Here is a 9102-nt window from a genome sequence, read left to right as displayed (position 1 = left end):
TTTTAGTATAAATTTTAAAAGTACAAAAGCCACTAGAAATCATGACAGTATGACTAATGTTATCTTTCTGTTTCCAGCATTCATTTTATAGGACATGGACCATACACAGGTAATTTTGAGTGTTGGAATATTTTATTTATAACACATTCAGTTTTCCAATAATTTGTTTCCAGTTGATTTAACATTTGTAACTTTGTTTGCTATAGCATGTAGTTTCATTAAGCTCAGGGTTTGAGAAAAATGTTTTTTTCCTCTTTTCTTTTGGTCAGAATGCATACCCAGAACAAGGGCGTCCAAGCAAAATACGTTTACGAAGCTCCATTATTCTTACTGCCTTCTTCCCCAAGATGTACAGAGATTGGGGCTCCACAATTTTCCATAAGCATTACTGTCCTGGGACTGCGCGAGCTTATCTTCAATCCAGACAAATAACTTTTTCGTTTTATACCTTTAATAATTGAAAGAGGGTGTCCGCAGCTCAGAAATCCAATCCACCCTGGCTGGGGAGACGGGAGAGCGTCCTCCTTTGGGCGGGTGGGCCTAGCGGGGAAGGAAACCGGACACCCAGTGGCCGGCGGATCCCGGCCTTCCCGGCGTGCCCCGCGCGTCGTGGGGACTCTTATCGTGAAGCTCCAGGTGACTCAGCCGCGTGGCCGCGCCGGCCAGGGTGGGGGGCGCGCCGCTGCGGCACAGCAGGTCCCGGCGGCGGCTACTCGCAGCGCACAGCGCGCCTCTCGGGCGGATTCGGGCCCCGAACGTGACAGCGCGGCAGGTAAGTGGCTGCACGCGACGGGTTCAGGCGCGGAGACCCCGCAGGGCGAGTGTGGCTGCGAGCTTGGCCCGGAAATTTGCCCGTGTCTGGGGGGCATCTCGGGACGCCCGCAGGGTCGGACCCCGTGGAAATGCCGCGCGACCAAAACCATCGCGAGGAAGAAGGGCGGAACGGGGGCTCTGGGCGCCAGTTTTCGTGCCGAAGATAAAGTCTGATGATCCGGGAAGGGGGGACCTCCTTATATGGAAATTGTAAACATAGTCGCGGGGTCCAGCCGCAGTGTAACTTACGCTGCAGGCCTTTGGTGTACGCTCGCGCCTGAACAGAAACGGCGAGAACCCTGGAATGTTTCTTCACAAAAGGCTTGCAGACAGTTTTTTTTTTTTCTGGCAATTAGCTGAATTCATTAGAATATTATGTAGTTGATCGGACTTACTCCTAAACTCTGTCGGGAGCAGAGTGCGTTGTGCTCGCTCTTTTCACCCCTGCTTGAAAGTCTTTCTCTGCCACCCACAAATAACTAGTTTTCATCAGTGGCTTTGAGATCTGGGGAAGGCCTGAACCGGTAATTTTCTTTTAAATGAAACCTTACTTTTGAAAGCAGGCAGCGTCTTCACGTTTACAAGCTTAGTTCGCCCTATCAAAACCTCTTCTACTTTGGAATGTGTGATTCTTTCTGAAAACAGCTGGGTTGAACCGATTTATTTTTAAACAAAAAACCGGTGAACAAGTGAACAGGATAAACAAGGCTGTGGAGGAACTGTTTAACCAGTTTATGAAAACCCATTTTCCAGGCCCTGTGATTGTGCCCGTGTTAGCTGTTAAACAGGTAGCTGCAGTTGTTAGCTGAGAAATTAAGGTGTTTTTTCGATGATTCCCCAAAGTGTTGTAGTAGTATCAGTCGAATATGATGAATCCAGAGTCAAAGAACTTCATCCTCACCTCCTCCAACCACTGCCCACCCTCCCACCCCCCCAAAAAAATTCTGGGGCAGTAGTGTTCACACATTAAGTTTGCTCCTTAAGAATGCCAGTAATGCTCCCAGGAATTTGATTCTAGAGATCTGTGATGGGTGTCCGAGTCTGCATGTTAAGCAAGCGCACTCTCCCTTGGTCTGTTATTGATGATTCAGGGATCACACTCTGAGAAACACCACCCAGAGGGCTGGCCTGAGACTTTTTAGACTAGCCCAGCTCACTTGACACTGTTGATTCGCTCTCCTCTGCCCCCTTACCCAGGCATGAGCCAAGAAGTTCTACTCTGGGAGAGAAACTTCAGAAAAGATAGTGCTTTCTTAAACTCTGACAACGGGTAGGAAATGACTTCCATACATATTCTGGCGTTTGCCTTGGTGGTTTAGAGATAGCTTGTGCCTATTAACCTGTCCTTTTTCCTTCTTGGGGCCGCTTCCAGTATCCTTAGAGCTTAAAGCCATTTTGCCAAATCCCCTCCTCCCAACTAACTTAAGTCTCCTTTCTCATGGAACCAGGACATCTAGTGCCATGTAATTTCCATGGCCTTGTGCTTTCAGAATTCCTGGGATGTAGCAGTACCAGTAGCATTTATGAGGGCTTTCCGTTCAGCTGAACATTATTAATTCAGTAATCAGTTATCCCAGTAATGCCTGTTCGGTACAAAGCGCTCTGTAGGCGTTAGCAACAGCATTACAAAGATGGCACAGACTTGCATCTCTCCCTTGAAGCAGAAGTGAGGGCTGGATAACTTACGCTGCCAAAAGCTTTTCCTATTTCTGGTCCCTCTTAAAATGGATGTGTAGGGATGAGATTAGAGTCTGGCTATGTATTTGACTTTTTTTCTGTTTTTGGTATCTTTTTGGTGTCCGATAATCTCATTGATCGATCTCTTCCTGTTAATTCACAAAACGTCATGTCTTTCCTTCTGTAGCCCTGGACGTCCTGATTATTGTGTCTTCCTTTGCCCCTGAATCTGAACATGCCTGCTCATCCATGACCAACAGTTTAGGCAGGCTAATGAATGATTTCCATTGGAAGACTCAGAGTCACGGAGATGTGGGCTTAGAGAGATAAAGGAACCTATTCCAAATTTGTCTAGTACAATCCTCTCATCTTTCGGATAAAGAATCTGAGAGATGAGGTGGCAGAGTGAGGGCTTCTAGCTCATAGCCCAGTGTTCTTCACACTAAATCATCTCAAGAAAAAATGTTTCAAAAATGAAAAAGGTCCAGAGAAATTCAGTTGTAAGTAGATGGAGAAAATGGAGAGATATTCATGTGACTACAAAGGTGGTATTTTCTGGAAAAATGGAGATTGAAGGACAATGTGGGCTAAGCATATGAATCATTAAGAGTGGAGTACTAAAATAAGGAACTCTGAAGCTTGAAATAAGCAGTAAAAGGGCAAATAAGAGCAAACATAGTTATCTTTTAATCCCAAGAGATGCCATAAATTCACTATTTTAAAAAATTCATTGTAAGTTATAAGTACATTAGTGAATTCTCATTAGATGTTAGATGTTTGAACAATGTCTAGACTCTTTTGAAGTTGTCACATAATTATACTGCTGTATTTACCAAAGTTATTAGTTATTTCTGGGAAACAATATATGATAGATCTAACTAATAATCTGATTCTTACATTCTTACATTCTTAGGGGAAATTATATTATTGGAATAGTATTTATTTCTGGAATGTAGGACAGAAAGAAATACGGATGAAAAAAGAATCTTTTGATATTTTTCTTGGAGTCCCCAAATTAGACATTGTTGGATTGTTCTTGTATATTCGTGAAAGTAGAATTAAAAATACTAAGGGCTTAATAATCAGTAGACCTTATTATGTACCAGGCACTGTACTAAATGCCACTACCTCATTTACTTCTCTCCATTTGATAGCTGAGAAATTGAAGACGTAAGAGCTTACTCTTGCCCAAAGTCATAGTAAGTGGCAGGCTAGTGTTGAAACTGAAGTCTACCTCCTCTGAAGCCATTAAGATTTATACTCAATAGTTTCCTTATTATATTTCATTTGGTAGTGGTTAAGATTGTGGGCTCTGGAGTCAGTCATTCTTGGGTTCAGATTCTACCTCCTGGGTTTACTAGGTTGGATAGTTACTCATCATAGCAACCTTTTTAGGGAATTATATGCCAGGTAATCTGAGCACTCCATTGCCCTTAATTGTTGAGCTCTTGTGCCCTAGGGCCCAAGCAGCATCCTTTGTCCTGTGCCTCCCTACCTATCCTACTTGGACCTGCTACTTAGAACCAGGCTTGCTGTTGAGTACCCTAAGAAACACACCATGCCTCACTAAGTCATTGCGTTGGACTGAAAGCTATCAAGAATATCCTGTTACCATATTTAATAATCTGCTTGAAAAGGTATTTTCATATATTTAACCTAAATTCCAAATTTGTCTGGTAGGCATTTCTTTTTTAATCCAGATGGGAAAATGTTAAAATCTAATATGTAGTGACATCATTTTCACTTTGAACTTTTAAAATTTTCTCCTAAACTGTTCTAAGCTTTAAAAAAAATTTCAGCATTTTCTTGAAGAGCTTCCTCTTTTTAGAGATACATTTTCCTTTTTTTCTCATTTTAAAAGTAATACTCATTTTAGAGACTTTGGAATATTCAATAAAACATGATTTTTTAAAAAATCACTTAGTAGCATAGAATTAAGGGAGATAATTATTTTCTATCTTTTTTCAATGAATATATTGTTTTAAACTGCCCTTTTTAAAACCTAATATATCAGTACTCTTTCATGTTATTTTAGTTATTATGCTAAAATATATTTCTTTTTAGTCTTTTAATGTGGTAATTATTTTAATTGATTCTAGAATGTTAAACCAACCTTTTTCATAATGTATTATCATTTTTATGTATCTGGATTCGATTTCTTAATAATGTATTTAGGATTTTCATGCTTACATTCATGAGAGAAAGTGGTCTCAGAAAATGAATTGGGAAATAGTCCTTTTCGGAATTGGGAAATAGTCCCTCCTTTTCTATCCTCTGGTAGAGTTTATATAAGATTGATGTAATTTTTCCCTTAAAGGTATCGATGAATTTCCTAGTTAAGCCATTTGATCCTGGAGTTTTCTTTATGGAAAGGTTTCAATTAAGTGTTATAGTTCTATGTATATGTCAGAATAATGTAATATATATAATCTTGTATATAGTTAAACGCACACAAAGATATTTATGGCAGGGAATTGGCTTATATGATTGTGGGGACTGGGCTAGGCCATTAGAAGGCAGGTTGGAATGCTTAGGCAGGAGTTGAAGCTGTAGACCACAATTGAATTTCTTTATCTGAGAAACTCAGTTCTTTTCTTAAAGCCTTTCTGTTGATTGAATCAGGCCCTCCCAAAGTATCTAGGATAATCTCCCTTTCTTAAAGTAAGTATAGATTTTAATCATATCTACCAAATACCTTCACAGTAACATCTAGATTGTTTGATTGAATAACTAGATCTGTAACCTAGCCAAGTTGACATAAAACTAGACTATCACAGCTTCTCTCCAGTCTTCATGTCTTGGCTACCTTAGTTATCTGATGGTTTCAAGCAGATATTTTTTTTCCTTGTTACCCAGCTTTTCTGAAGGATGTGTTATTCCAGTAACTAACACTAAAGCCAATTCATGGAAATCATGGTGGATGTGGGGAGGAAGGCAAACTTGAACTCATCTTGAGAGAAAAAAATTTTTCCCCAAGAATTGAGGTCCAACAATAGAGTGATCCAAGCATTCTTGGGTATTTCTAGGTAGACTGGACTGAACTAATAGATGTGCTTTTTAGTCCTAGATGGAAAGTGATAGGGATCCCAGATTCTTTTGAGAGTCATGATTGATACAATTATAGCCGGGAGATTGGGAGCCCATCATAAGGTTGCCAGAAGTGGGTGGGAGATTACCACCCACTCAGCTGCTTTCTATAAAATAGCCTACTGGGCTGATTTTTGACGAACCAGGTTTCTGACTAACCAGACTGTAATACATTTTTTAATTGCACTGCCTTACACTGTTCCTTTGCTAGAAAGAGCTTTCCTTCTGGACAAAACTGGCATTGGTTTCAGCTATCCAAGCAGCACTAACACAAAAGACTTCTCACTTCTCCCCCCAGGGAGAACATATTAAAAGATAACTCATACAACACCAAGAGTGAACCTAAATGTAAACTATGGACTTTGGGTGATTATGGTATGTCAATGTAGGTTCATCCTTGGTAAAAAAATGTACCACTCTGGTGGGTAATGTTAGTAATGGGGTTGGCTATGTGTTGGGGCAGGGGATATGTGGTAAATTTCTGTATATATCCGTCAATTTTGTTGTAAACCTAAACTGCTCTAAAAAAATTAAGTCTTAAAAAAAAAAGACATTTTTGCTAATAGTGTATCCCTTGGCTATTTCCTGGAAGTTTGCCTAAGTAACCCTTAAAAACTTGTGTATCTCTTCCTTTACAGGGTTTCAGGTAATAAATAGCAACCTAGACATTAGGGACCTCACCCTGGAGATTCTATCATGTTGACTGGCTTTTTCTTGGGAATCATGAGCTTTGCCTGCTCTATTATGTGCCTCAGATCGTTCCTAGCTTGCAGGTGTCATTGGAATGAACATTACTAGTAGAAGGTAATCAAAGTATAGAAGAACCTTGTGTGGAAATTACAGAATTTCATCTTTTTAGATAATAAAGCTGCAAGTTACAGCAGAAGTAGGCAAGATCTTAATATGAATTCTGCTAACTCAGATTGTAAAATTAATCTCCATCTGGAGGTAATTGATTTAGATGTCATCTCATAGCAACTCTTTAAAAAGAAAAGATGCTGGGTGAGCCCATTATATGGGCCCAGGATCTTGAGCTAGAAACATCTCCAAACCTGTGAAACTTATGCAGACATCATGAAGTAAATCAGACCTATAAGGAGAGGTAATACAGCGCAGTGGTAACATTACAGACTCTGAGCCAGAACCTGGGTTTGAAATCTTTATAAGCTATGTGACTGTGGGAACTTAATCTCTTTCTTCCTCAGTCTCCTCCTCTATAAAATGGGGGGAATAATGGCACCTACTTCATAAACTTGAGTATTAAATAACATTTATAAAGTATTTAGAACAATATGTGGCACATGATATGTATTAGTAAAGTTTATGTCCATCTGGACTTTAGATGTAATGTTTGTGGTGATTTGACATATTGAACAATCTCTGCTGTAATTTGTGATTTTAATGTAAAATGTGTTTTGAGTCATTGGGTTTCAGTTTGATTATTAGTTTAAGGGCGTAAGAAAGCTCTGCCGTTTGAAAAAAGCATTGCAATATTTAAGAACTTGAGATATACTAGATTCACAGGTTTAGGATTCGTGAGAGTTTTTGAGTACTTAAAGATTTGCTTGGTAGGCAATTGAACTGCTAAAATAAGAAAAGAGAATATATTAAGATTATAAGTATAGTTTAAAATGTTTGATGGAAATAACTTAGGATAGTAGTTATAGGGGATTCAATTATATTGTGATGTTTTCTGTTTTAAACTGGTTGATGATTGATTATGAGATTTTATTATAGTTTTTAAATCTTTTTGTTTATAATACAAAAAAAATTTAATTGGGTAATTTGATAATGTTGGAAAAGAAATTCATTAGGGACCTTTAGACAATTATACATTGAACATAAGGTCTTAAGTCTTAATTTAAATCCAAGTAACTCTAATACAGTCTTTCCTGTGCACAAAAGCTGTTATTGAACTCAAGTTATATTGACAAAAAGACAGTAAAGGCAGTAAGTTAAGGATGTTAAGTAGAGAAGACAGGAAAATATATCCAAACGATTATAACCATGTCACTACTGCCATTGTGCTTTTATCTGCCCACCTCTTAGCCTGGCCTCAGCAATTCATAGAGGAGAAAGAACACCCAGCAAGTGGAATCAGAGGCCCTCCAGCCTTTCTGCAGAATTGGAATGCTCTTGTCTCTCCTGTATCTTTTCTCTTCTGATGGCTTTCTTCCAAGGTAGAAATGAGGAACAGAAGTGATTTGGACAAGAGACATCTTGGCATTTTATGCCTTGCCCAACTTGTGTAGTTTTTGGCCTTAAATTCTATTTTATAAGCTATTAATATACTTTCCCAAACTCTCTTTTGAGTTATTTGTTTCTTTTTCCATTCTTTGCCTGTTTTTCTGCTGGGTTAGTGTCATGGATTTTCATAAGCCCTTACTGAATATTGTAATAACTCTTTGTAGTCTTTTGGAAATACTGTTGTTCAAGTCTGGTTTTGTTTATAGGATCCCTTGCCATACAAAAGTTTAAACTTTTTTTGTAGTCAGATTTGTCTTTCTCTTCTTTTTTAGCTTTGGGTGTTTGGTCTTGATTAAAACGACCTCCCTATCCCAAGACTGTAAATCCTCTGGAATATTCTTCAAAAAGAATATTGTTGTGATTCAGTTTCTTATCCATGAAATGAAAGGTTATACTAAATCAGTTATTCCCAAACATAGCCAATCCACAGAATCACCTGAGGAGCTTGTTAAAAATTCCTTTTCTTAGCAGATCTCACCCAGACCTACTGAAGTGGAGTCTCTGGGGAATGGGGCCCAAGGATATATTTTTAACAAGTTCCTCTAGGTGATTTCTGATTATCAGCTAGTGAAAACCAAGTAACTATGTAATCACTAAGGACTCTTCTGATTCTAAAGTATCTCTTTTCTGTATTATGTAACTCTTGTGTTTTTGCATTATTTCAACCACTAGATTGTAAGCTCTTTGAAGGTAGGCAGGGCTTTGTTGTGGGTACTACCCTTCTTGCCATCAACCCATTGAGATCCTATTACTTCACACTAGATGATTCCAGTAGCCTCCTCTTTTAACTCTTGGAGTCTGTCTGTGGCTATATATATATATCTGAAGGCAGCAAACATTTTGAACATCATACTGCTCTATGCAGAAACTTTTGACAAGACAAAATCCTAACTCTGTTTTACTTAATTCAAGGCCTCTCTATAAGCTGGCTCTGGCTCCAGCTTGTTTTTTCAGCTTCATCTTGCTCCAGGGCTGGTTGTATAGAGGCATCTAAGCTCAAGATGATGGTATGCATGGGGTTCCCTGGAGCTGTATGATACAGTGGTAACCCTGATTTCTCCCACCCTTCTGCATTAATCCTTCACTTGAGCCTGATTGGTCCCCCAATATAGTAATAAGTATAATAATAAGTATACTTTCATATAGTAATAAGGCTTCACTCATTCATGCTTTCCTGCTATTATATACCATTCACACTATCTAGAATGCCCTGACCTCTGTCACAGTTCTACATATTAACATCTGCAGGTGGAGCATTAAACAGCCATTAAAAAGAAC

The 9102-nt window shown here is 39.0% G+C and overlaps 1 protein-coding gene across 4 annotated transcripts in view; it reads left to right on the top strand.

Annotated features, from left to right (window-relative positions):
* The first annotated feature begins 459 nt into the window (after positions 1–459).
* KCTD20 (potassium channel tetramerization domain containing 20) overlaps positions 460–9102 on the top strand; it is a 32664-nt gene continuing 24021 nt past the window's right edge. For 2 of the 4 annotated variants that reach the window (XM_017648837.3, XM_017648835.3), the window contains exon 1: positions 460–772. The gene's annotated coding sequence lies outside the window, so the exon portion shown is untranslated. The remainder of the gene's footprint in view (positions 773–9102) is intronic. The other 2 variants (XM_017648836.3, XM_017648834.3) reach the window with 1 other exon arrangement.

Source organism: Manis javanica, chromosome 16, assembly GCF_040802235.1.
Source record: "Manis javanica isolate MJ-LG chromosome 16, MJ_LKY, whole genome shotgun sequence".
NCBI classification, from domain to species: Eukaryota; Metazoa; Chordata; class Mammalia; order Pholidota; family Manidae; genus Manis; species Manis javanica.
The sequence above is the reverse complement of the archived record's forward strand: the minus strand, read 5'-3'. Positions and strand labels throughout refer to the sequence as shown.